Below are 6,000 nucleotides of genomic sequence, written 5' to 3'. Positions count from 1 at the left end.
CTTATCTTCTATCTGCGGTGCGTTTTTGTGGAAAATTTAATGTAATGATTGGTTTTTGAGAGATATTAATAAAAAAAAAATGGACCAGATATACGGCATATTAAACTGCCAGTAGACTTTTTCTCCTGAACATCATTTAGATCATTTTAAAACATTTAGCCATAACATATAATGTATGAACCTGACCGTCTTAATACTAGTGACACAACTACGATTTATCGTATTTTACTGCACCCAGAATCTACCCCGCTAACAGTTTTAGTTCTCAGGTACTGTCAGAAAATTTCATTCATAAAGTCGGCGTTACGATATTAGTACGATTCACACGTAGTAAGCGACATATTTATTATCTTTCTGTCATCGTATAGCCCTATTAAACGGGAAGTTTAATTTCCTTCCCATCAATGGGACCTGTTTAAAAGTCAGCAATCCATTCCGGGTACAACGAGTGCTTGGAATCAAGGTCATCTGGTAGTACACAATACATGCCCATGCAAAACATTGACGTCATGTATAAATTATTGTCAGACACCCTGACATCAGGTGATTATCTGTTTAAGATTAATGGAAAATCCACCTAATTTCGCTTGCAATCCTTCTCTATGTCTCATATTGTCATTTTTGTTTGTTTGGGGTTTTTTTTGTGATTTTTAAAGCTGGAACTTGTAAACATTTACACACCACAAAATGCATTATGATGAATTCTGAATTGACCTATCCTGAAATATTTCTTGCAATAACTGCACTATTTGTCACCTTCTCTGCTGATAACGATCTTAATCCTTGTCTTCAGTGCATCTGCATTATTTAAGTAAATAAAAAAGCTTGAGTGCCTGCTGCGAAGTGAAGCTATTGCAAATATTAAATTTGAATCATAATTCATAGCAACTATTTGATTTCTATATCAAAATTGTATGAAATTCTGAACCTAAACCTGAACCTATTCTGAACAAACATTACGAAAATATATATTTTAAAGTTATAAGTGCCATAATTGGGCGAAATTTTTGAGCTGTTATTTTTTCTTCAGTAATCTATTGAATACCATAAGTTTAATTAATCAAGCCGTGAAAATCATTCAAACGACAGACAAACATGTATAATGCCTCTTAACCATTATGTACAACACATTATTCATGCAGTGTATAATTCTTGTTTTTTCTCCTTATGTATGTTTATATGGAAAGTTGGAAACACACCCGCATAAATCATTTTACAATTACTAATAACGTTTTGAAAATTGAAATGAAATGATAGACCACAACTTGGCTTCATGGTCTGACTGTATATACTCATTTCATTGCACTGTATAAGTAAATATCAGGATTTTTGGAAGTACTGCCAAAAATCATGTATTTATTTGTAAAATTAAAACCTATGCATTGTGGGTATTGTAATTCTTAAAATGTTTGGACTTTTTGGAGGTGAATACGATATCAAAAGATTTTTTTGAATCCCGAGTATGGAAATGACGGCACATACAACTTTAATTGCATTGCATATATAATTAGTATTTTCAGCTTTTGGTTGTAAGTTTTGTTATTAGACATTCCATCAAGTTATTATGAAAAAACTGTATCTGGTTATGTTGTATGCCATCTTTGGGGACAAGTTCTGGTGACGATGTATGGGGAAGTCATTTGGTGTCCACAGCTTAGAACCTTCTCGAGACTGTGCGGATATATTGCAGTTTTAAAGTGGATGATTAGTGGTCAAAGCGTGGACTCATAGGATTGTGTTGAGGGTAGGACAGAGAAATCTCGACCCAAGGAGGAGAATGCACGACTGTATAACCCGTAGCTTGCCGCCTGTCGTGAATGTCTTTCGATTGCATCTTTCCCTGTTCTTCTCTCTATTTCTGCCTTTCTTCCCTGGTATTACCCCTAAAATGTTTAAAAGTTACATATAGATGTACACGAAAAATGCGAAGACAAATATTTATTTACTAACTGTATCAAATTGGAGATTTTTTATGTTACTTTGTCAAACACTTTATTGCACTGTGACAAACAAAAATATGAATCATTTGGAAATATTCAAAGTCAAAGAAATATTAACATATATCATATCAAAACCATTTCGATACAATCTTTTTCTGCTAAACATCAATGAAATATGTGAAGGGAGGTGGACGATGATCATGAGGTCAAAGTTCAGTACTCTGGTTAAGTACGAGCTCAAGGTCAAAGGTGATATGCACAGGTTAATGGTTTGCTTTTTTTTTTTTTTCATATGACGCTTTACAGGTTCCGGTTTAACAGATGTCGCGGTCCGATGGAGTAGGAATACTTTTCTCTTAACCAGGACACTATAGGACAGGGATATATATTTTTTCTATCTCATCCTAGAGTACAGACAAGCTAGAAAAGAATTTTGGGCGTTTTAAAAAATTATATGACGTCACGCGATAAATGTAGTATGTCGTCAGGCCAACGTTCAAATGACGTCACAACGACGGCGACGACGACAATTTATTTGGTTCACGTGATCCTTGCTTGCATTGCTGACACGTCATTATTACAAAACATAATATGGTGCTGGAAGTCAGAGAAAAAGAATCTTACACTCTCTTTGGAGTGAGATTCAACAGGATGCCTCAACTCTCTGGATAACATTTATAAGTTGTCAAATACTCAACAAGCCTCATGTTTGACAACTTAGGATCTGAATCCTGGTATTAGATTAGCATGTTTCGCCCCAAAGTGGATGAAAGATTTTGAAAGCCCTACCTACATCCTTACTATGATAGTGGGTGTCCAGTACAGTCCCGTAATGAATTTGTAATGTTTTGAATGTTTGGACGTCATCGTGAGCTAGTTATTACAATAATATCATGTTTAATGACATTTTAATGGAAATTGTTTAGACGATATAGTCATTCGCCACCTACATGAGAATCGTTTAACACCTGAGAAATTGTCTCGTAATTTGAAATTGCCGGATAAACCGCTAGGGTTAGACGTCATTGTGAGTCTGTCTGTACTCTGTACCAATTAAAACATTTTACGAAAATCGGTTAGATAGGACACATGTACCGCGCTGTTCTGACCAAAAGTACTTGTTATGACCAGGGCCCGTTTGTTCATGATTAGCTTAATCACATGATTAATAAAATTTTCATTTCTCATTTACTACAACATTTGTAATCATATCTTCACAAAACTCAGCAAGAAAGTAAAGAATGGAATTCTTAATATTCTTTAAAATAAACTGTGAAATTTCGTACTACCAGAATTTTTTCATCTTGATTTGAAAATTATTTTTAAATTGTGATTAGCCTAATCACCATTCGACCAACTGATTTAGAATGTACTCAGTTAAATGGCTTGTTTCAAAATCACATACATGTCGTCAATAAATTTGGCAACAAACATATCTGGATTGAATTCATTTTCATCACATAATGGTTTTAAAAAGAATTTTTATTCATAATACAGTTTAATCAACAAACCAATATCCACAACTATTGAGAAAAAAACTTTTGACAGTGTTTATTCAAAGAGAAAATTACATCGAAAATAGAAATAATTACTATACATATGACATCATGTCGTTAGAAAAACCCAACGATTGCTGTTTGAAAGCAACACTGTCTCACAAAAGCATTAGCTATCTTAGCTACATACGACATCAGAAAGTAACAAAAACAATATTATCAAAGGTTTAATTCGTATGGATGTACAACACCTTTTGTCTGAAGTATGTAGTTCTATTTTTCTTGTCCTTTAATGGACAGCTTAATATGTATATATTTTGTATAGTTTTCGTCTTTGACAATTTATTTTAAGTTTGAATAATTGTCTGTATGGTATATGCCTAAATTGCAACATATGCTTGCAATAACACTGCGTGACGGTTACAATTTATAGTCACTGTGAATAAAATAGTAAACGCAGAAAGATTCTTATAAAAAAACAAATAGTAGAAGCCAAGTATCGCTGTCATTGATATGCCAAAACAAAATCTAAAATAACACATAAATGCAGAAATAACATGGTGTTGTTACTTAGAACTGGTAAATTTACAAACGGGACGCAAAAAGCCCACACCGTATTTTTATGCTGGTATGTAGAGAAGCTGCAATACATAACTAGTCAAGTTATAATTGTTGAATCAGGATTACCCTACTTCTTTATTGTAGGTTATACATTGGGTACGCTGTAAGTAAAGAACCCGGTAGTGTTATGTTGAACTCCTTTTTGTAAGTATATCAGATCGTAAGTAAAGTTATTTTTATTGGCTAAAACAAACCCCTAAGTTATCATATCTGCAACGTCGATGGTAAACGCTTTGGTACATTGAGTTTTGTATGAAAACAAGGACAATCCAGTCTGATAATGGAGAAACTCACTATGGATCATCCTTTTGCAATTCTGTTGTTGGATATAACATAGTTATCTGCCCTTGCGAGTATGAATTGATTGTGACGCCATGTGTTTGCGAGCGTAACGTCATACTTTTCAAAGAAAACGACGTGAATTTCGCTGGCAAAATAATGACGTCACAATGGATACATATGTACCTACCCGCAAGGGAGGCAACTCTGCAATATGCAAAGACGGAATATGAAGTAATGAGCTTGAAGTTTGGCCCGCATTTGACCTTTAATTATAAGACGGGTCCTGTTGATAAAACAGAGAACGCTTACTCTTCTAGAACACCCGGTTTTATTACCTTTGTATTTTTATCAAGAGTTCCCACCCTAATCTAATGTTTGTTATATTTATCTATTTCAATTGGCTTTGAGGACTGGTATTTCATTGTTGAAGAATTTGGTTATCCTAAAAGTGTTCTGCAGGTAGAATGGTATCGTAAAAGGTGAGTAAATTTGTTATCTTATCTCACTCACCGTTGTCAGTATAATGTTGAGGGGTGTGCTGATCATTGTTTTTGACAACATGGTTCAGTGAGATAGCTCTGTAAATGCTTAGATTCCTTCTAATACATGGAGACCACATGAACAGAACATAACGCAGCCTCCCTAAACATATACGCACTTCACACACCCAATACATTACATACACGAAAGGCCGTCCCTAAATGGCCTACCAACATTACAATTGAAAGACAGGAATCGCATTTCTGAAAAATATTTAGCATCTTAAGAATAGTTTGTTTTACATTGTTTACCTTTCAGTCTTTGAATTAAATACACATTTTTGTCTGACACATGTCACCGGGAATTTCGATTACAAAACGAAATTTCCAATTTGGAATTTCCGGTTTTGTACTCGAACAGGAAATCACGTGATTCAGATTGGATGATTTCTGAAAATTTTCATTTTGACCCCCGAATTCTTTGACTAATACATGATGTGGGATCAGGATTCTAATGTTCAACGCATCCTGTTATCGTACAGACACCTGTGTCAGTTTTTAATGATTTTTATGATTGGACTCCGTTCGTGGTCTGGGTTTTTTTTTCAGAATGAATATTGGGTATCTTATGTAAATCATTTAATATCCTGGGTGTATCACTGTTATTAGTTGTAAGATCGACAAAATTTTGTTACTGTTGTTGTAAGTTTAAAATATAAATACAAATACAAAAACAAATACCAACTTCAACAAGAAAATGATAATTTGAGAATTTATTACGATAAAGCAGGAATTTATATTTCTCATTTGATATAATGACGTTTTGAGTTAATTGCATTATAATGAAAGTTATAAGCGATGAACGTTATTTTGGTGGCATATATAGATGATCACGTGTCCATGGATAATTTAGCTTGCAACAGTTTAAATGGCCAGCCATGTCAACATGGTTGATAGATAACGTCGACTTGGGTTGAAAAGCAGTTGGCAATTATTCCAGTAAAATTATGATAATCTAGAAGAATTTGTTTATCTATTTTAGTTTTTTATTACCGGTATTATATTTTAAAACTGTAACACGTAAAAGGTCTCCAAAACCTTCATTTTTCATACACTAAAATCACACATATGGATTCCTCCATATGACAACATTAAAACTTTTTTGTAATACTGTAATTGTTA

At 33.8% G+C, this 6,000-nt stretch overlaps 1 protein-coding gene across 1 annotated transcript in view; it reads right to left on the bottom strand.

Annotated features, from left to right (window-relative positions):
• Window positions 1-1,345: 1,345 nt before the first annotated feature.
• The window catches only part of LOC138323867 (uncharacterized), a 49,486-nt gene continuing 44,831 nt past the window's right edge, over window positions 1,346-6,000 (bottom strand). The window contains exon 2 of the transcript XR_011208602.1: window positions 1,346-1,883. The gene's annotated coding sequence lies outside the window, so the exon portion shown is untranslated. The remainder of the gene's footprint in view (window positions 1,884-6,000) is intronic.

Source organism: Argopecten irradians, chromosome 1 (genome assembly GCF_041381155.1).
Source record: "Argopecten irradians isolate NY chromosome 1, Ai_NY, whole genome shotgun sequence".
Classification (NCBI taxonomy): domain Eukaryota; kingdom Metazoa; phylum Mollusca; class Bivalvia; order Pectinida; family Pectinidae; genus Argopecten; species Argopecten irradians.
The sequence above is the reverse complement of the archived record's forward strand: the minus strand, read 5'-3'. Positions and strand labels throughout refer to the sequence as shown.